Source organism: Eptesicus fuscus, chromosome 9, assembly GCF_027574615.1.
Source record: "Eptesicus fuscus isolate TK198812 chromosome 9, DD_ASM_mEF_20220401, whole genome shotgun sequence".
Lineage (NCBI taxonomy): Eukaryota > Metazoa > Chordata > Mammalia > Chiroptera > Vespertilionidae > Eptesicus > Eptesicus fuscus.
Window position 1 is genome coordinate 46714861 of NC_072481.1, and position 23803 is coordinate 46738663.

The following is a 23803-nucleotide window of genomic DNA, read 5'->3' on the forward strand; positions in this document are numbered from 1 at the left end:
TTCCAGGACCTTGGTTTTTTTGGTGGTATATTGAGGAATCATGTCTAATGAATAGTCAACATAGATTTAAACTATTCTTATTTTTTCTTATGTGCACCGAATATTTTCAATTTTTTATCAAGAAGATTCTGAATTATCAAGAACTACATGTTTTTGACCTTAAGAATAGAGTAATGATTATAATTGCTAATAGTAAAGAGTGGGGAAGGCTGTCTTAATGAGGAAAGCATTTTGTAACATTGCTTCACGAAGAAATACTATCTCCTCCAGTATTTATTCTTTTCATATAGTGTTGAATCAAGTACTCCACAACATGTACATACAGTGGACTCAGGTATAGTCTTTAAGAACCAAAAGACTTGCCCTAGCCGGTATTCTCAATGGTTAGAGCATTGGCCCACAAACCTAAGGGTCTTGAGTTTGATTCCCAGTCAAGGGCTCATACCTGGGCTGCAGGTTCAATCTTGGACAAGGTTGGGGTGATTTTTTTCTCTCTCTCTCTCTTCTTGCCTCCCTTCCTTCCTTCTACTCTCTCTCTAAAAAAAAAAAAAAAAAAAAATCAATGGAAAAAATATCTTCAGTGAGGATTAACTAAACAAGACAAAAAAGAACCAAAAGGCTTGAACCTGTGGATCAATGTAAATAAATGTCTTTCAATTTTAATTAGATTTTTTAAAAGTCCAATTTCAGAACTATAAGCAGAATCAGGAGAGCAAAACTAAGAATAAAGAGGATTTTGAGAATTGCTTTAGGTAGAGAATAGCACATTTTAGCTTTATAATATTAATTCTTATGATTGTATTTATATTTGTGAGACAGCTTGTCATTCTAGTGAGAAATGTGGCAAGATTTGGTGAAATGCGAAATTGACGAAGCTTTCTATCTCTACTTTCAGAGATAGTCCAACACTGGGATTAAGTGTAAGGACCCTGAAGCCTGAATGACTGAGTTGGACTCACAGCTTCACTGCTTACTGGTTGTACTTAACCTCTTTGTGCCTCAGTTTTAGCAACTGTTAAATAGGAATAATAACACTTACCTTACTGGGTCATTGCCTGGATTATAGGTGTCAATGGATAAAGGTCTTAGAAGCAATGCCTGGCACATAATAAAAAAGCATTCTATAGGTGTTTGTTATCATTTCTTTCCAAAGAGAAAAAAAAACCATAGTTTTTCTTAAAATGGACTAGAAGTATCTGTACAATTAGCCGGATTCTCAAACTTTATTGCTAAGCCACGGTGCCAAGTATGTGAACTCCATATCAGAGTTTCCCAAACTGTATTCCATGTGGCTATTCTGAGATAATCTATGAGCAACAATAAGTTTTGAGCATAAATTTCCAAGTACTTCTATATCCCGAGACCCATACTCCCAAGTGATAAGCTCTAGAAATGATTGAGCAATAATCTTCCTCTCTGAAGAGATCAGGGAAAACTGTTGCTTCTGTGGGCTTTCACTGAACTGACTGAAATCTATGCTAAGACTTTGGTCTCACCTGCTTTGAGTGGTACAAGTTCAGGCCCTTTGAAGGGGCAGATTGTAAATGCCAATTAAATAAATTTCCAAAACCAGCTGTCCTACACTGCTAAAGAAAGTGTTGCTTGTTTATTTAGGGTTGGTGAACTGGTTCATTGCGATGATGGCCACCTGTGGGCGTGACTAGGGCTAACAAGCTAAGCGACTGGTGAGTCATTTCCATAGGGTGTGCTCATCAATTCTGTTCTTTGGATAGTGACTGGAGTTGTCCTTGTCAGATCATTGCCATTTTCAGACTTGCTTCTAGTATCCTCTTTTATTCATTGCATACAGCAATTTGTTCCTTAATCCAGGCAGAAAGCTCACAGTTCCCTCATTACTATTCCTCTTGCCCCATTCTCTGAACACAAGGTTTATGTGACTGCCATCATTGCTTCCCTTGGCTTTTGATCACTAAAATTCCATTATCCAGGCATCACTTGTATTTGTGAGTAAACTTTTCCTTTTGAGCCACCCCCATACTCCAAGGCTTCTAGATGAGCCGTTTCCTGACAGCTAAGGAGCAATCAGCTCCACCATCCTCCTACATAACACTGAATAATCTTTTCTGCAGTCACTAACACAGACTCCCACGAGTGTACCCTCTTATACTTGGGGACGGTGGTGAGGAATCTTGACCAGATATTATCCAATTTGGGAGAGTAAAACAGTAGGACGTACTATTCAATGTGCTTTTTAATAATTATCTGGAAGGCGTAATTATCATGTTCAATATCACTTGTGCTACAAAGAAAATAGTCGAGGAGAAATAAACCATGGAATCTATGGATGTATAGTGATAAAAGTAACAATATGATTCTCTAAGTCTGGTTCCTTTATTCTATAGTTGTGGTTAGTGAGGCCAACTAAAGTTAACTTGCTCAAGAGCCCGCATTTAGTCAAAGAGTTGCAGAGACACTTCAGTAATCCTCTCATCAAGCCTAGTGTTCTTCATTCTCAAACATTTCAAGCCTGATAACATGTTTGAAAATATCTAAACACTAGAGGCCTGGTGCACGAATTCGTGCAGGGGTGGGGTCCGGCCGGGTGGGGTTGGGGGATCGGGAGCAGGGCTGGCCAGGGGGAGGGGCCCCAGACGGTTGGTGGGCCAGCCCTGTCCCCTGATTGAACTCCCAGTTGAGGGGACAATTTGCATCTTACCCTTTTATTATATAGGATGTTTTATACTGATTTCAGAGAGGAAGGGAGAGGGAGAGAGAAATAGAAACATCAATAATGAGAGAGAATTATTGATCAACTGCTTCCTACATGCCCCCTACTGGGGATCCAACCCACAACCCGGGCATGTACCCTGACCAGGAATTGAACTGGCCTGCCCCTGGTTCATAGGTTGATGTTCAGCCACTGAGCTACATCGGCCAGGCTATCTAAACAGTTTTTACTCCGAGGCTATTTGAAGTAGCTTCCTTTTCACTTGATATATGTCAGAGGACTCACAGGAAGTCCACTCTTAACATATCAGTAAGTCAGTAATGAAATCAGTGAGGGAGTAAGTGTAGACTCCTTCATTTTTAAGTTCCAATGTTGGGGCAGAGAGGAGAAAAGTTCCCAAGTAATTGGCTCTTGGTCTTTCTTGAATCTGTCTACAATTGCTATAGTAATTGACTGGCCCACTGACTATGGAGCTTTTACTAGATTCTCCATCTTTTATGCTTTAACTATTTTTTAAAAAATCAGTTATTTGTTATTTTGAGAGAGGAAAGATCATAAATCTAGGATTAGGAGATTCGGTTCTACTCCAAATTCTATTGTGAACCTGAAGCCTAATTATGAGCAAGTCAGTTCCCTATTCGTTGCCTGAAATTCAGTTATTAAAAATGGGAAGAGCTTTGAGTCCCTGAAAGTTATAACTAACTGTATTACATATATTTCTCTACATATATTTAGTTAAAGCATTTCCTACATTTCCAGACTGATTGGAAGGACAAGGGCTGGATTTGGCATCTGTGTTTGTATTGTCAGCTGACAGGCTTTAAAATAGGAGTAGTATGGTTGGAACAGCAAAAAGATGATCTCAGGGTTTCTCACTAACTAATGAGAAGATGCTGAAGAGAATTTCTGAGTAAGGGCACCACGATATATTTGGAGGTTCTCTAACTAGGCCTCCATTTTATATGAAAAAATAAAAACTCATGTGATTAAAATGTAGCTGATTTTGTATTAAATTAGGATGTTAGCATATATTCTAAAACTGGATCACACAAGCTTGGATTTTCTAAATAATCCTTCAAGGGACTAGAGCAGGAAATTAGAGTTATAGGACCTGACTCAGGCTTATTTGCAATGTGGTCTTTTTGCAAGTATAAACATGGAAGGCACTGCAGTAGGTCTGGGGACCATTGATGCCAAAAACATGATTTTAGCATTTCTTTGCCCTACGTTTTCCACCATCATGTACCTCCTCAAATTGCTTTTTCCTTTTCTTTTGCAGAAATACAAATTGAATCCTGAGTGACTTTCTGCTTTAGAGATGGAAAAACATATTACATTTCCCATACTGATGCAGAGAATTAAAGAAAAGCAATGTGAAAAACCCACATAAAATATTTTGAAATACTCCTGAATGTATAACTTGAAAAGGATTGGGCAACAAAAAACACTCTTGTAGGTCTTTTTTTCATTCAGTGCTTTGCCACAGACTTATGGAGATACATGTGTCCTCAACACGGGGCATTCATTGTCGCTTAATAAAACACTAAGCAACTTTAAATTTTGTTTCCATAAATCATATGCTCCATTGTAAATATAAGTTTACTTCAATATCAGTAGAAAAGTTATTGATTTTTAGTAATGACTTAGCTGCTCAGATGCTCTGTTGTACCAGGGGTCAGTGACAGGAACAGGGTTCTCTGCAGTATTGTAGCCATGACATTAGTGACATCACTTAGTGTAAATAGTATTTGCAACACTTGGGGAACAAAGCAGTGGCTTCTTTGCTTGACTCTGTGAGAACTTAATGAATACTAAGAGGTGTGTAATGAACAGTATTGATTTCTCTACATATATTTAGCAATTTTATGTATATGCACCCACATATATACATAAAATGTTTTATTTAAATATTCCTACTAATGCATGATTCACAATGCTCTATGGACTCTGGGGATAAAGTTGTTCTTGTATTGCAAAGCCATGTTCTACTTTAAAAGCAATACTTTCAGATTGTATAGCATATGGACTCAACAGGGCCAAGAAAACCCACAACATTGGTTCTAGTCTGAGGTATACATTTGTAAAAAAAGATCCCTTCAGTTTTTTCTTTCTGGAGCTTAGATACTAAAACTAATGAAAGGGTGGTGGTTAACTTGCAAGGATGTGTTAGTCTGTGGTGTTGGGAAGATCTGTGAGGGGAGCATCGTTATTACTGTAGGAATGAACACTGCTCCTGTTATGGGTGCACAGAGGACAGACTGAACATTAAGGAATGGAAAAGCAATGGGAAGAGGGAGTGTCATCCAAGGAGAATGGGAGAAGCTACACATGAAGTATTTTATTGAGAAAAGAACAGCATGAAGTATGGCGGGGACCTAGATACTGAAAATTCCTAAAGGAAATGTGAAAAACAGTTACCACAACTTGGGTGGAGGCTGCAAAGAAATGATTACTTTTCTATTTTGAAAAATTAAATTTTCTTCTAAAATAGACATATCCTGTCTGTTTGCCTTTGAATTCTGAAGTCTTTCTTAAAAATTAAATTTGGAAAACAAAATTAGGAAAATATTAAAGTTGGTTCTAGACTTTGCATTTGAATCCTGAGTTATTTCTTACCGGTCTTGAAATTTGGGGCAAGTTACTTGACCTTAAAACAGAGTATAAAATAATACCACCTCAAAATTATTTGGTTAGTATATGATATATCCAAATTCAAACCGCAGTCCATGGAGTGAACATTTCTAATGGGGGAAAAACAAATGGAATCTGGGATATAAATCACTCATTTTAGCATTTTGAGAATAAAGAACGAGAGGGTTTCTCCCCTCCTCATATTCTCTTGGAAAAAGAGAATGACTTGTTCATGTTTGAAGACTGTAGACGTAGAAAACATTTATTATACACATGTAAATATAAAACTAGATGATTATTTGCAAGGGGAATGAATAAAATGCTATTAAAATGTTAATTTTGACTTTCAAAAAGATCTTAATGAGTTTAATTTTTATTCATTTGCTAATTTAGATAGTCAAAGTAAAATTTTATTTTAATCATCTCTTCATAAATATAAAAGTGTTATTTTTATAAAAAGATACATTTTCTAGAAATGTTTATCAATAGATTAATATTATTCACATACTGTGGTGGAAATGGTGATATGCCATCCAAATACCCCCTCCAAAGAAAGACTTGCCCCAGCTCCTGTTGGTTCATCCAAGATCATGCTCTTCCCATATCATCCCACTTTCAAAGCTGATGGAGGTTGGGGATAGAAAGCCATGTTCGTCCAATGTGGACCAACTCTGATGTCTGTGGGGTAATCAAGGCAGTGGGAAGGCCTGCATTGCAGCTCAAATTCTCCTTTTGCCAATTCTCTTGCCTTCCCCTCCCTTTCACAGGTGTTGAGGCCAAAAGTACTCCTTAGTAAACATCCTGCATGCTAACCTCCATCTTAGAGTCTGATTTCTGGAGAACCCAATCAGCATCATGAACTTCTTTCTCTTGCACACAAATTCTCATATGGGTGCATAAAATTAAAAAGTCAGTTTTTACAGTTATGCATGTCATCAAATCATCTACCCTATACTCTAGGAACTCACAATGGAAATTAACAGTTTGCATGTTTTTATATGCAGACCCTTAGCTGCTGAAATTTCAGTTTGCATGTTTTTATATGTAGACCCTTAGCTACTGAAGAGTTTTGAGGAAATGCTAATTACATTGATAGGGTTAAGGAGACTATGGCTTTCATCAGAGCCACTCATATAAATGAGAAAGCTGGATCCCCAAGGGGTAAAAGGTCATGTCACATTAGAGGTTGGAACACAAAGCAGGTTTACTACTTCTTCTTTAGCTTCCTGTGTTCAAAGACAAAATTTTCCATCTCTCTTCTCTCCTTCTTTCCTCCTCTGTTCCTTTAACCCAGTTTTTCCCCCCTGATATTCTTAAGCTACATCTGTTTCCCAGAACTGTAGGAGTGTGGTGTATGTAGGGACTTATATGAAGGGCCCATGTAGCTCTTGTAATGCTGTCAACTTGTAACTGTGCTTAAAATTGATCAAATTAGAGGGTGTTTTCTGGACCCCATAACACTAAGCAGTTCTCCATGATGAAATGAAGATTAGCCAGTCCTTCTTCCTTGGAGAACGCAGGAGGCAGGCTGAGGGACAGCTTCTTCATTTCACAGTCAGGACTCCACATTTGTATCTTCCCCCCATGAGCACAAGAATTGTTTTCAGCATTTTTTAGGAATTGCATTATATATATATAATGTATTATTTCAGAGATTATTTTAGCCTTTACAGTGCAGAAAGACAATGTATTTACTGCTAAATATGTTCTGGAGGTATGGCCTGGATTTATTCTATATTTATCTCATATCTATTTATTTCTAAGTAGTTGAGGTTGGTTTATCTTTCCTCTGATGCCTTAACATTTTCATAATTATTTAATGTTGTACAAAATGCTTTTGCTTACTTATATACAGTAGAGGTTTGTTGAACAAATAATACTCTATCTAGTTAATATATTCAGGCACTAAAGAAGGGAGTTATGTCATAATCTTACTTAATTTAAACCTCACAGTAACACTATGAGGTAGACATTATCATCTTCATTGTCAGGTAAGAAATCTAAGGCTCAGCAAGTTCAAGTTATGACAACTACTTGCACTTGCTGTTTATGTCCCAGACGTTCTCCAAGAGCTTTGTATATATTAATCATTTATTTCTCAGAATAACTTCATTTATTTTGTTTTATTTTTATTAAATTTATTGGGGTGACATTGGTTAATGAAATTATAGGGGTCTCCAGTGTACAATTCTATGATACATGATCTGTGTATTGCATTATACTGTATGTTTACCACCCAAAGTCAAATCTCCTTCTGTCACCATATATTGGACCCCCTTTACCCTTTACTACCCTTCTACCCCCCCTTCTCTATGTTAACCACCATACTATTGTCTGTGTCTATGAGTTGTTTTTTTTTTCTTGTTTGTTCATTTATTGCTTTCAGTTTTATATCACACATATGAGTGAAATCATATGGTTCTGGACTTTTTCTGTCTGACTTATTTCACTTAGCATGATATTCTCAAGATCCATCTGTGTTGTCACAAATGGCAGTAGTACATCTTTTCTTATGGCTGAGTAGTATTCCATTGTATATATGTACCACATCTTCTTTATCCAATCATCTATTGAGGGACACTTCGGTTATCTCCATGTCTCCATGTCTTGGTCAGTGAATAATACTGCAATGAACATAGGCATGCAAATACCTTTGCAAATAAATATTTTCATGTGCTGGGTGATATGGTAACTCTATTCTTAATTGTTTTAGGAACCTCGATACTGTTTTCCATAGTGGCTGATTCAGTTTACATTCCTACCAGCAGTGAATAAGAACAACTCTATTTAAATATTCCCCATTATTATCACTGGTGTTTTATAGATGTAACCTGGCCAAGGTCCCATGGTAGGTAAATAGTGGGAGTGAGGTTCAGCCTAGGTAGGGTGACTAACCATCTTGGTTTGCCCAGGAATGAGGGCCTTTACAAGACACAGGACTTTCAGTGTTAAAACTGCAACATTCCTAGGCAAATTGGAACAATTGGTCACACTAGATCCAGCTTGTCTGCTCAATTGCCCACACTCTTAAGCACTTAGCTCTTCTGTCTCTCAGATAGAGGGTGGTGGTGGATCCAGGGTTTGTTCTTTTTTGTTTGTTAGTTTTTGTCATTATTAAAAATTTATCTTTATTGTTGAAAGTATTACAGATATCTTCTTTGTTTCTTTTTTGTTTTGGCTTTTCTCCCATTGAACCCCTCCATCCAGCACCCACCCCTTCACAACACTATTGTCTGTGTCCATGGGCTATGCATATATACATTTATGTTCCCTGATTAATCACTCCCCCCAACCACCACCCCCACCTTCCCTTTGAAACTCACCTGTTCAGGGTTTGAACCCTCCTGTGGAACTCTCAAGCCTGCCTCTGATATTTCCAATTTATGACCATGGTACAAATATATTGTAAAAGTGAATCATGATTTGCTAAATTGAAATTTGTTAGGATAGGTAATCATATGCCAAGGCCTCTATTTGTCATTACTTTTATTTTTAACAGCTTTATTGATGGATTATCGATGTATAAAAACAGCACATATTTAATGTACACACTTTGATGACTTTGGACATATTCATATGCCATCACTACAATTAAGATCATAAACATATCCATCCCCTTCAAAAGTTTCCTTATGCTTAGCCCTTTTTTTAAAACAAGTTATAGAGGTCTATTGCACAACATAGTATCTAGTTAAAAAGACTGTATTGTGCAATTTAAAAAAAAAAAAGAGTTAAGAGAGTAGATCTTATGTTATGATTCTTAATTGGCTTCATTTCATTTGACAGCAGGGCATTTATTTTTCTTATGCTTTGGTTTCTCCCAAGCCTACTCTCTATTTCCCATAAGTCAGTATAGACTTGTAGTATATATATATATAGGGTATCCCCCCAAAATGTATACATACGCTTTGAATAATTATAAAGGCAGTACTTATTAAAATATATTTCACTTTAAAATGGAGCTCTCAGCTATTAAAGTGTATATATATATTTTGGGGGGACACCCTGTATTTACAGGTACCTCCCAGCTTCCTCTTCTCTCATGCTTCCCCCTCAGGCCCCTCCTTTACTAGTGTTATTGTTTCTCCTACCCTGACTGCCTCATTTCATCCTGTTCAATTTCATGGAACTGCGCTAGGATTTGAGAGAACAGAGAAATCAATTTACACTAGTGTTGTCATGGACACCTCCATAGAGAAGATATGAATCAAACTGAGTGTTGAGTAGTGCAAACAATGTAGATGAGCATCATCGGTGAAATGATTTTGATTTTGAAGGGACATTACAGACTAGAAATGTATTAAATTACTTTTTTTTTATTCCATGACCTAACCATATGTAACTTAACTACTGCCTGCCTTGATGAACTAGTTTTAAAGACTCTGTGTTTGAGGGTAGTGTGTCATAAATGCCTGTAGTCTCAGAGTGCTTGACTGTATTGGAAGTTGGTTGAGCATTAACAGGAGCACATATACAACACGTACCAGGGAGTGACTTGGCTTGCACTCACCTTCTCTGAGCCTCAGCTGTCTTTTGGCTAACCACACATATCTAATAGAGTTGTTGTGAGGATAAAAATAGATCAAGCATTTATTAATAAAATAGCTAGTTTGGTGCCTGGCACATAATAGCTGTTATTAGTCTTAACCAAAGAATTATTATTCTGTTCATGGATAAAAGCACATTAAAAACAACTGCTTTTTTGCTTTTTTCAATGCTCTGATGGAATAAAAAGTAGATGGAAATGAATGGCTGTTATTTGAACTCTAGGTCAGTACTAAGAAATTATTTTTAAACCCACCTCACTCTTTCCCTCTATAGCAATGCCTTTTTGTCTGGATTGGGATTTATGTAGCTGCTTTTCCTGGTGCCACAGTAATAAATATTTAAGAGCACCAGATATTTTCACTTTTTTAATGCATACTTTTTCCATATGAAATATGTGCTAGAATGCAAAACATGGACAATAGATGAAATTTTGAGATATAAAATAAATCATTAGAGCAAAGCCTGAAAAATATTTTGCATTTACATATGTGGATATGTTAGATTGTTGACAGTGAGGTTTTCAGGGAGTTTGTGGGCGAATATTTTGTCCACAAAAAGGTATCAGAAATGTTTCTTTGCTCAACATAGTTTGTATTTATGTTTCAACAGAGTTACTGCTTTTTGTCAATACAAATATGTGTTTCTTGTTCTGGTTATACTTCCCCTAGGTTAAAATAAGGGCAAAACTGGTTTTAGATATATTTTTCCCATGGTGAATGCAACTTTATTGCTTGGTTATATTTTATTTATTTTATTTGGTTATATTTTACTAGTGGCCCAGTGCATGGATTTATGCACATTGAAAGGAAATTAATTAGAAGAAATATTTTAATATCACTATTCGTTCTTGTTCTATAATAGAAGTGTCAACCAAATTCACAACTGACAATGACAGATAGAAATACACCCATGCGATTGGTGTCAGCGAGAGCTTTCTGTGCATCACACATGCTCAAGTCAACTTAGCCTTTTATAGATATAGACTAAACTTGCTTAATTAGACCTGCTTTCTGATTTAGCTAAACTTTTTCCAGCCCAGTGAAGCACCCCAACTTCTCTTTCAGGTAATTGTCAGCAACACAGCAGTAAATATCAGCACAGAGCAGATTATTATTGTAGATCATGCAGGGAGAACAAAGGGTAAAATATTTAACTGCAGCAGTGTTTGACTATATTCTGCGCAGTGAGAAAACCTGAAGTCATTTTCAAGGTCCACCATTTCTTATTTTTTTTCAGTTGGGTCAAGTTTCTAAACTTTCTAAATCTCCATTTTCTGGCTAATGAAAAGAAAATAGGATTCCACCGAGTCTCCTATCAACCTACTCCAGGATTTCTGTGAGGATCAAATGAGAGGAGGCACAGGAAAACACTTCACAGATATTTGGTTAAAGTGTGAAATGTTTCCTATAAAGCAAGCCGTGTTCCTGGGCTTAAGAAACTGCAAGGAGGCTAGTCATCACTAGGGAGAGGAAGCCAGGCATTGCTATGTGATGTAATTACCCAGACAGACACTTAGCATATTAGCCTTTTATATATATATAGACTAGAGGCCCAATACACGAAATTCGTGCAAGGGGCTCAGCTCTCACAGCTGTGGTGGCTTGCCTTGGCCCTTGCAGCCCAGCTTTGTCTGGAAGGTGGTTCAGCTGTCTGGTCTAATTAGCATATTACACTTTTATTATTATAGACAATCAGATATGTAGGTGGTGCTTACTTTATATCTGCCATTGAAATTTTTTTTTCTGTTTCTTCTATAATATAATTAGCTTCAGGCTTATGGAAGGCAGTAAGAAACAGATACCTAGGGGAAATGAAGTAGAATTTTACATTTTAATTTAAATGCTATCTGCATGCAATTTTTTTTCAGACCCTTACATTACAGAGAAAGGTAAAGAGAGACTGAGAGAAAGTAAGAGAGTAAGAGAGAAGGCAAGAGAACAAGAGAGAGCTGTAAATATAGCCTTTCCCAGCCATGGCCAGGAAGCATGTGCCCTTGGAAGAATGGTCAGGGAGATGCAATGTCAGTGACCTTGAAGATGGAGGAAGGTGGCCATGAGTAGAGGAATGTAGGCAGCATCTAAATGCTGAAAAAGATAAGGAAACGGATTCTCCCGAAGAATCTCCAGAAAGGCACACAGCCCTGCGAACATCTTGTTTTTAACCCAGTGAGACCTGTGTCAGACCTCTGACTTTCAGAACTGTAAGATAATAAATTTATATCATCTTAAGCACTAAATTTGTGGTAACTTATTATAGCAACAATAAAAATCTAATAAAGCCACTAATTAGAAGTGTATTGTTTTTAATGTATATGTATTCACCTCTACCATGATCTGTTAATAATAGATACTTAAATTGCCATCACCTACTCAAGGCAAATTGGTTTGTGGAAGCTCTCAGTTTGCTGCATCATGAGCATACATAGAGGGAACTATAGCCTTCGTTCAAAAAATATTTACAGAGCACTTGGTATATACCAGTCATTTTGCTAAGTGCTGGAGGTGCTGTAAAAAATAATAGCCATGTTCCCTCTTCTTACAACATTATCACATTAGTTATGACTAGTTCTGCCCGTCTTTCCCCCCATTTTAGGTTGCACATTTCTGGAGAATAAGGGCTCACTCTTCTGTGCTTCTGATCAGCATTGTCCCAGGATTATCGTGACTAAACAGTTTTTATTTTTATTTTTTAGTATTTGGAAATCATTTTATTTATTTATTTATTTATTTAAAATCTTTATTGTTGATGGTATTACATATGTCCCCTTTTTCCTCCTATTGACCCTTATAGCCTGCCCCTGTCCCCTGCCTCAGACCTCCACCACCCTATTTGTCTGTGTCCATGGGTTATGCATATATGCATACAAGTTTTTTGGTTGATCTCTTCCCACCCACCCATCTACCTCCACCTTCGCTCTCAGATTCAATAGTCTGTTCCATGTTTCTACAGTTTTTAAAGGACAGGAGTCTTTTTGGAAGCTAATACATATGTACTTAAGATTACATATAATATGTACTTTAAGAGATTCCCATATAATATGGAATCACGAGAGAGCTCATTTTATTTGGCTTTATCACACTGTTTATAAGATACCTCTTGCAGTGGGATCCCTAAGAATTTAAAACCATTTTTGGCCCAAATAGTAGTGAGCAAGTAAAAAGCCCAAATAGAATTCCAAGTTGAGAGACACATTTGGAATCCAACCCTGACTTCAGACACAGTTTTTAAGTTGTTCTGCAAAATCCAAATCATAAATGACAGTTATGCCAAGATTAATTCTTTAACTGCTATAGTATAACATCCTATAGGAAAGCCAAAGGCTTTTTGATTCAGAAGGGGCCACAGCCAATAAATTTGATCTTGTGGTTCTCAGTCTGGCTTTATTTACCACTGTGTTCTGAGCTTTAGGACTAAATTTTGTAGGACTAATGGACATGAGACTTTCTCCAGTGTCCTTGACTACTACTTCTGACTCTTTAGGTATTATTTAGGCAAAATGTAGGAAGAAAATGTATGGAACCTAAAATTCTAAGAGTTTTCACATATTATAAAAATTCGTTTTATATTTGAAATATGTAATTCAGTAATTATAGTTTTCTTTGAAAGAACATTTAAAAATGATAAGCTTAAATAAAAAGTGCTCTTTTTGTGCTTTCCAATATTGTAGCCACTAGCCACATATGTAACTGTTGAGCACTTGAAATGTGGTTAGTCCAAATTGAGCTGTGACATAAGTATAAAAAATACACACCAGATTTTGAAGACTTGGCACAAAAGTACAAAAGAATGCAAATATCTCATAACAAATTTTGTATTGATTCTATATTGAAAGGAGAATATTTTAGATATATTTGGCTAAGTAAAACGTATTATTAAAATTAATTTTACCTATATTTTTTAAAACTTGCTTTAATGTGGCCACCAGAAAATTTACAATTACATATGTGCTTTACTTTTAGGGCTCACATTATATGCTACTGGACAATTCTGTTTTAGATGATGTGTCATCTCAGTTCTAGGAAAATATAAGAAATCATGTTTGGATTCTTAAATGTGAAGTGTGAGGTCAGTGTCTCTTGCTTTGTGAGGTCTTTCTTTCTGAGAGTGGAAGAGGAGCAACCTTCTTGTAATGAGAGATGAATAGCTATAACAGACATAAGAGAAAATTTAGAGCATCATTGATATGTCATCAAAAGAGTTAATCAAAACTGGGAGTGAGAAGTGGGCAGTGTATTCTATCAGTTGTGCTATCTAGATTATTTGTCTTTTTTTCAGGAAAGCTCTAGAACCCATCCCTTGATGATGAGAAAGAGAATGTTCATTCACTACATATAGATAAGATCTACAGCCTGAAATATGAATCCAGGAGAATGTGAAATGACAGATTTTAACCTTATTTGAATAGAGAGGGAAGCACTGGGTAGAATGGATTAAATATTGTGATTTCACACTGTCTTCAGATTTGATAGTGACTGAATTTATTGACAATGTAGCATTTCTCATTTTATTGCAATACTAGAGGCCCGCTGCCACTGCTTTGTCTGGAAGGTCGTCAGGTCAATTAGCATATTATGCTTTTATTATTATAGATTGTTATTAGAGCAGGGGGAAGTGGTTATCCAAGTACCCATGCTTTCTATTGAAGAAACTAAATACCTGATGCCTCCTTAACATGGGTTCTGACTATCATCCCACTAAGAGTAATGACTGCCTAGTTTCATGAGGAAAAGGATGGGGACAGCAAGAAACATCTATAAAATGGGAGCAGGGGAAGGAGTTTGAATCAAAAAGTCTCTAACTCTGTTTAATTCTAAGATTTTTTTTCTTTCTTTTTGTTGTTGTTAATCCTCACAGGGGGATATTTTCCATTGATTTTTAGAGAGAGTGGAAGAGAGAGGGAAAGACAGAGAAACATCAATGTGAGATAAACACATCAATTGGTTGCCTCCTGCATGATCCCTGACCAGGCTCTGACCAGGAGGAGCCTGCAACTGAGGTACGTGCCCTTGACTAGAATCAAATCCGGGACCTTTTGGTCTGCAGGCCAATGCTCTATCCACTGAGCCAAACTGGCTAGGGCGGTTCTAAGATTTTTTTCAAGGCTTTGTTGCAGTGCTGTGAACTACACTCCTGTGGAATTTATTAAAAATGATGTTATGCCCATATAATCTGCTAAGTCTTATTATTTATTTAAGCTAATACACCCAAGGAAACTGGGAGTTCTGTGTTAGCAAAAAGGAAGAGATTTTCAATATCCTCTTACTGCTTATGAGCATCTGTTTTAGAAGTTCTCAATTATCTCCAGGGAGAGAAGGACATAATAGTGACATTTATACAGAAACAATTGAAGTGATCACATTTGGTTCCCCAAATGGGTCTTTGTTTGTTTTAGGAGCAGAGGTAGGGGTTGCTCGTTAATCTATTAAAATTGCTAATATTCCATTTCCTGACCATGAAAAGGGATAATTTTGTCTGAGCAAGCAAACCCAAACACTGAACATCTTGGTTACAATGAAGAGCACTTTTCTTTACAAAGTGCAATTTTCTACTCTACAGATAAGCTGTTGGGTGCTAATCACAGAAACTATGGGAGCTGTCACACCTAAATAAAATGGCATTCCACCCATTAGTGTCATAGAGAGTTTACAAACCATGGCTTTGAAAGATACAAGGGCAGGAGAGACAATGTAGAGATTCTCTGTAGCTCTCTTCCAAGAATTTAAATTGCTTTCAGACTTTAAAGGAAATCAGATTTGTTCTGCATGACTTCAGGTGGGTTAGGAAGAAGACATGATAAAGATGAAGGACATTTCTAAGTTTACCAAAAAGCTTCCTAACAAATAGTGGTAGCAGTGACATTGGTGGCAGTTGGAGGTTAGGTTCACCCATGAGAAAATGTGTTTAAACAGAGAATAGAAAACAGTCTGTAAATTATGCCAGAATGGGATTCCTCCCTTAGTAGAAACCTTCAAAGACTCATTCATGTTAATATGTCTATGAAAAGCAGTGACTGACTTGTGTTAATCGTTTTAGAAAAAGAAAGTTGCAGTACCTGGATTGAATTACTCTTTGCAAATCCAAAGGAAATGCACTTATGCATTTAAAGCTGTTGAGCATTTGTATGTCAATTCACATCCCCACTTCAGGGCAATGAAGGACATGTTTACTAGTGAGGATCTTCATTTTCCAGTCAAGAGCCCTTTTGATGAGAGAAGACTGTAGAGTATAGGTGTTTCTGCAGCCCTCCCACATCCAGCAGCCTGGTAGTTGATAGTTCTGTGGCCTTTGCTAGTCTTTATTCTGACCTTATTAAAACATTAATTAGCTAAACCTTCATGAAGCTCCCTTGCACACAGATGCCTCATTGTAGATATGATTCATTTTGCCCCCTAGTAGTTTTGCTCACTGAGGATATGAAAGAAAACAAACTTAAAACCTTCACAAACTGTGAGGATGGCAATGTCTTTTGTCTAGTTTCTTATTAAGTTGGAATGACAAAAAGTTGGAACAAGCGGAGAAGGTGCAAATTATTTCAGTGGTTCTTAACCCTGGTTATCCTTTGGAACTTCTGAATATTAAAAAAAAATTCAGGGTCTGGGCCTCATACTCAGAGATTTTTTAATTGGGCTAAAGTGGTTTCTGAGCTCTATTTTTTTGTTGTTTGTTTGTTTTATAGCTCCTCCCAGATAATTCTAATATGCAGCCCAGATGGGGAAGCACTGGCCTTTCCTAACTTCTTTGCTTTCTTAGTGGGGATATTAGAACTCAGAGAGCAGTTTAAATTTTTGTTGTTGTTTGTGGCACACGTTGGAAAGCTATAAATTTGGGCAACACATTTGAGGGAACTGAAAACTACTATAAACCACAAAGTGATGGTTACAGTGCAACACACTTAGTGCTGCAGTATGATGATGGCTCACAGTGTCTACAAAAGCCTGCCTCGTTACTGTATGGGTGATCCATCAGCTTCGTAAACAACTCTTTTACTGTCCTAACCGTGCGCTCTTACGTACTCACAGTCAACATTCTAGAAGGTTTTCCAAATTTGTGATCTTTGTTGCCAGTTCCTTGTTTGCTTCTAATTGCAACAAGCTTAAGGTGACCAGATTTTAACATTGGTAAAGCGGGACACCATTGACCAGGGGGTGGTTCTTGATTAAAAATTTGGTCTATATGGAGCAACAAAAATTTTCATAGAACGCAAAAATAGTATTGTAATATATTTTTTTAAATTTCAACATAAGTACAATTTACAAATATAATAAATAAAAAATTATGTATAGTATTATTTTATTCTTTGGCATATTTCTCATTTGAGTGAATTTTTTTTAGTAGATTGCTGTCGTTGTTTAAAAGGTCATGAATTTGCCATAAAGTTAAGTGTCACTTTCAAGGCCGGCACTAGACTTTTTGCCGCCACTATAAAATATAAATAATACGAGTACTGTCTGCTAAATTCAAGAAAATTTATGTATTTATGAAATAAATTACTTACCTAAATGATCTGAATAGCTGATTTGTAATGACATCACTTGTTTAACTAGCTTCCTAGCACGCAGTACGGTGTGTATCGTCTGAGAGACAGTTACAAAATGTTTTCGTCGTTGCCAATCCCAAAAAATGCCATTGTTCATTAAGTCCAAACAATGGTGGTCGAATTCTAACAACTGATCAACAATGCGAACTTTGACAAGCAGTTCTCGATAATCAGTTCTCAACAATTATTTGTTATTATTAAAGTTTAACATTATAAAATTAACAAAAATAATATAAAACGCATATCCTGGCTAAATAGCCACATGGCCGCCGAAAACCATATATTCTCTTCCCGTTCTCCCGCCGTTCCCTAGCTTGTCGTGCATTCTTTCCGAAAATCGGGACTTTTTTAAAACGCCGCGGGACGCGAGACAAATTGTTAAAAATCGAGACTGTCCCGCCAAAAGCGGGACGTCTGATTACCTTAAACAAGCTACATTTTCCTTAAAACTCAATTCCATGACCTGCCTTGTTCAAAATTTCATCTAGCAGACATTTTATTCATTCATTCATCACTGGAGATATGGTGGTGAGAAAAAGACAAATACAGCCCTTGTCTTCCTGGAGCTTACAGACATTAATCAAACAATTTTTTAAACAAATGTAAAATTGTGTCTATGACAATTCTAAAGAAGATGTGTAGCTCTAGCAGAAAATGCAAAATAGGGATTCGACCAAATTAGAGAAGTCTGGGCAAGGCTTCCCTTATCAAGAAGAGGATAAACAGGAATTAACTAAGCAAACAATGAAAGGGACAATCATTCCTGAAAGGGGATGTTCAATGTTTTACCATAACAACTTTCTATTCAGTTGTAACAAATAGAATTTTATGCCTTGATCAAAATATATCTGAATACCTAAGTGGTTTATGGGCCACTGGATTTTAATTTGGAATCTAACAACTATAATGAGTTAAGGGACCCCTTACAGAACTTGGAAATGTTTAAGTCAGTGAAAATTTGGTTATTGATATTTTACACTCTTGAAGCTGTAAAACTGATAAGGGGTGATGTTTTTATAAATGGTCTCAGAGTTGAGGATGATATAAAACTTCCATGAATAACTAAATTTATGTAAGTGGCTTCCAGAATTTTTGATAGGGACAGTTTTCAAAAAATTATCAGCCTGCCCTGATATTAAGTTATAAAACATGAAGCATAAGATGATTTAAAGAAATATTCTGTTTAATTTAACCCAGATCAAATCCCTTGCATGTTCTATTATTCCTTTCTAATTTCTCAAATAGAAGAAATCAGTTTCTCTCAATGTATTTAGAATTATTTATTGGATAATATGCCAAAGTCCTCCATTACTTTAAGGAAGAGCAGAGAATAATGGTTGGATCCACAATTTTCAGGCTTTTCTGTTGAAACCACATGATAAGTAACATAATTCCATGGATATTTGTTTATGATCCAATAGTGATATGTCCACTCCTCTTTTTTCCAGTCATGAAAGAATATAAGAATGCATATAAGTGAGAAGAGTATTATAGAGGAATCATTGAGGCTTAAATTATAAATAAATCCTTATGTTGCAAACTGTGATACCTTACTATATTTGATCCATTCCATAGCTAATCATAGTTAACCCTGTATTCATTCCAGCCCTCTGTTTTAAAAGTTAAGTTACTACTTTATCTTTCTTTTAAAATTAAATTCTTATAAATAATGGTGAGAGATTCTTTATTCTAACAACTGGGCCATTCAGCTGGCATTCATTACTCTAGAGAAATCTTCCATTGGGTCTTTGGTGGAGACAATGAGACAAGTCTTCCCTAGAAAGTGCTGCCACTCCTCTCTCTGAACTAACATGACCATCTCAGAGGTGATGGGTACCGCCTTGAAGGAACAGAGAATGAAGACACACAAAAAAATATGTTCTTTCATGCTTTCAAGCCTTTGCACCTGCTGTGCCAACAGACCAAAAGGCTTTCTCCCACTTTACACCAGAGAATGCCTACACATTCTTTAAATCCAACTCCAGTATCATTCTCCCTGCAGTCTTCCCTAGTGGGTTCCAGGAGGTATTTGCTACTCCAATCATTTGTGTACTAAGTTCAGATCTCTCCTGTGTGACATTCTCAGTTATACAATTTATTCACCTTCACATAAAAACCTGAACTCAAAGTTAAGCACCCACCTAGGCCTAAGTGTCTGAAGTACCTTTAGTATAGTTTTTTAGTGTGTATTAAGAAATGGTTTTTAAAATCAGCAATTGGGTAGGTGCATGAATGATTGAGTGTGAGTTGAGATGAAAAGACTCTTGTTCTCACAGGGAAGCTGCAACAGATTAAACAACTGTTAAGGACATAGGTTTCTGCCGTGAATTGTGCAAATGCTAAGTACACAAAGTCTGCCACAGGATCTTCCTTTGACGTGGAATAAAAACACTAACATCTTAGGTCCTGGTAACAAAGGCAATAAAAGAGCAAGATGGAGGACCCTCAGGAATGGGTAATGTCAGCCAGTTCCCTAGCAATTTTATGGAGGGTGGTATTTTGACAACTGTGAGGACAAGACCTTATTTTTCAAAGTGTCCCAGTGATGTCAGTTGAGTTATGAAAATCTGGAAGCCAGGAGCATCTGACTTACACCCCTCTGGCTGGTTTCCTAGATGTGTAAGTCTAGAACTATCTGGAGCCTGTTTCCAATACAATGGCCATTACTCTGTATTCCCTGAGGAGCAAAGCTATCTTCATGCTACTTATTATTCTGAAAACCTTGAGTTCTGAGAAAAAGTCACCCTCTAATTAATAAAGTCACTCAACTGCTAAGCCATCAACATAAGGAGGATAAGGGGTTGCCATCCAGGTGCTCATTAACATGCCTGGTCACTTCTCAGCTAGTTCTCATGTGACATCTATCATTTCCTTGCTTCCCTACTCCAGCCTCCCTCCCCCCTAGTACCACCAATCGACTAGATATGTTGCCTCTGAAGTCTCAGAAGCTCTCCTGGTACAGTGTACCTATCTAAAGCACTATTATAGATAAATGACTTAATTAGTATTCTTTCAAGTCCTATAAAAGCTTAGCTTATATCTAAAATAGAGCAGTTACTAAAAAAAATGAGTAAAGGACGGTTTTATTTTCCTTTTGATATGTTCAGTTTTTAAATTTTGAAGTGGAAAATTTCTCAATGTTTTCAAGTAAATGAACTATCAAAGCCAAAGTCAGAAGTAGAGATTTTTATAGGAGATGCTCTTGCAGAAAGTTATTCATAAAGAACATTCAGTATGTTTACTACTCTGAGTCCCCTGAAATGAGCAGGTGTTTTTCCTATTAGTTAGAACATTCAATGCAGAACATTATAATGAGGTTCAGAAAGGTCAGAATTAACAATAGTTACCCAAAGTTGAGTCATGGCTTTTCTCTTGAGAGTAATGATGTAACTTGTAAAAAACTGAGGTATAATTAAATAGAATTAGATTTTCATACTCCTCAAGATTACTCATATTTAAGATTTCACTTAGGTTTCATCTAGCCTTTGTCAGTCAGAGACCCAGTGAAACCTAAATTTGTCCCAGATGTTTGTAATGTGGAGATGTTAGTGAAGGAACTACTTGCAGAAGTATGGTCAAGATGAGGGACAAACCAAGAGACTAACAGCAGTGTGGGGCAGGGCGGGTGGGGTGGGTAGGTCTGAAGGTGCAAGAAGCAAAAGAGTGTTAACAGGGTCATACACTGAAGCTGAAAGGAAGGACCAACCACTAGAGCTGTGGAAATGGAAGATGGTCATAACTACTGAAAGAAAGAAAGAAAGAAAGAGAGAAAGAAAGAGAGAGAGAGAGAGAGAGAGAGAGAGAGAGAGAGAGAGAGAGGAAGGGAGGGAGGGAGGGAGGGAGGGAGGGAGGAAGGGAAGGAAGGAAGGAAGGAAGGAAGGAAGGAAGGAAGGAAGGAAGGAAGGAAGGAAGGAAAAAGGAAGAGAAGGAAAAGGAAAAGGGAATGGAAAAGGGAAATGGAAAAGGAAAGGGAAAGGGAAAGAAAAGAAAAAGAAAGGAGAGCTAGAGGAGCATCCAGAAGAAATATCCTTGTTCTATAGCTTTTGCTCTCCAATTTCTTGCTGGTGTTTACCATTGGTCACATCCAAATGGAAGTCAAGAGGAGTTTCTTTCTTAGACCATTAATCAATAGTGGTCTCATAAATTCTTGTTCTTGTGGTCTACTGTTTTCTTTGACTCTGAAGGCTACTTTTTCTTGCTACCTGTATGAAACTCTATAGTTGCAGTATGTCTTACTCATTTCTTGGACTCTGCACTCTGCTCTCCCATGTTTATTAGAATGTTACAACATATGTTTCAACTTAGTGCCAATTCCTAATTATTAGTAGCATTTGTTAAAAAATATTCTGAATAAGTATTTTGTCTTCCTCATTTCTTGCAAAATCAGAAGTTTAAAACTCCAGAAAATTTTAGTTTTTTTCCTAAGCTATTTTTGCTTTTCTGATTTTAGAACTCTCTAGCATGAATCTGGGAACAAGATAAAAATGTTGGTTGCTTTTAACTGATAATAAATATACAATTACAATTTGCTGATATGTTTTTATTATTAATATTTAAAACATTTTATGTACTTTTTTGGATTTCTGTATATAAAATTTTATTTTAGTATTTTAAATCAAAGCTCAACATTATATATGAATATGTTTCTAAAAAGGTATATTAAATTATTTTAAACATGAAATAAATCCCTTCTTGTATCATTAATGGAAAAGAAATTAAAGACTAAAATCAACTTGTTTTTAGTTCACATCAGTCTTTTATTATTTCATGCATTTATTCATTCATGGAGCAAAATATTTATTGAGTTACTGTTAGCATATGTCATTAAATATGTTATTATCAATTTAAAGCAACATTCTGATTTCATAAATACCAAAGTGTGTGTTTTAGAATTGTTAAAATAATATGTTATAATCTGTGTTATAAGTATATTTCAGTTTAGAATAACTTGGATTGGGGAAACCTTATGATCTAGGATTTATAACCAAAGGAAAGCAAAACAAAACAAATAAACATTATCTGGGTGTCATTTTTATGTTGCTCTTCTTTTTTTAATAAGTCTACTTTGTGCTTTGAATGTAGGAGTATGCTATACTTCTTTGACATTCTATGTTGTGTGATTACACAATATAATCATAGAATGTTAGTGATGAAAGCAATGTTAGAAATCAATCATAGAGTCCTACCTTCTCATATCAGAAGAGAGAATCAGAAAAGTGCTAACTTTCCCAGGTCACTCAACTAGTCAGTAGCAGAGTGGAGACTAAAATTCAATTCTTAAATTACTTGTCCAGTGTTTTATCCATTATCCAGTATAGCTTTTGAGAGGTACATACTCAATGAATAATAACACATGTGCCTATTATGTGTTTACTAAGATCATAATTAATTCGTTATTGGGGTTATCGAGTCCTAATACCACTCTTATGTGTTAGAGTTTTACTATCATTTAACCTTAGTACCAAAAGGTTAACTGATAGCTTTGTGTCACCTTTATATGTGTATATGCATTAATAGTTTTTATCTCAGAAAAACTTCATCCAGTTCTTGTTCTACAGAACGGCTTACCAATTTTCTTTTGGATGTCCTTGTTCTTCCTTCCAGCAACAAAGATTTGAATGAATGAAAGAAAGAAACATGTAAAAGTAGCCCTAGCTGGTTTGGCTCAGTGGATAGAGCATTGGCCTGTGGACTGAAGGGTCCCGGGTTCAATTCCAGTCAAGGGCATATGCCTGTTTTGCTGGCTCAAACCCCAGTGGGTGGCGATCAGGAGGCAGCCAAGCAATGATTCTCTCTCATCATTAATGTTTCTATCTCTCTTTCCCTCTCCCTTTTTCTCTGAAATATATAAACGTATATTTAAAAAACATGTAAAAGTAATTTGTATGTATAAAAATAGAGTATGCATATGTAATGTGGTAATTTATTTCTTTATTCAATCTTATCAAGATCTTAATTTTTATTTTTTGTGATAAGTATTTTCAGATCCTTAATTAATTTTGTAGTACTTAGTGATGAGATAACCTTTCTCCCATTTCGTAAATTAACTATACATGTTGGAGTTATGTAGATATAGTGGAAATTAGAAAGAGACATATATTAAACACAATAAATTTTGTCATAAAAGCTATATAGCTGTGATTTACTTTTAATCTGCTATTTTTAAACAATCAAATGCAATCATCTGCATTTATATTTGTATCATTGATTATAAGAAAATAAAAAGCTTGCCCTGAAGTCTTGCAGATTGATGAGTAGTATTTTTATACAAATTTCCTAAGTGTTTAAAAATGTTATTTCCAATTTAAGTAGGAAATGATTCTAGTATTACTACTGAATAAACAAAACTGATTTTGCCCTTGAATTTAACTACCACACTTCAGTGCTAGCTTTGTTGA

General features: G+C 36.2%; 1 protein-coding gene across 2 annotated transcripts in view; it reads left to right on the top strand.

Annotated features, from left to right (window-relative positions):
• Positions 1 to 23803, top strand: part of PDE4B (phosphodiesterase 4B) — a 434463-nt gene that overhangs the window by 117445 nt on the left and 293215 nt on the right. The window lies entirely within an intron of this gene.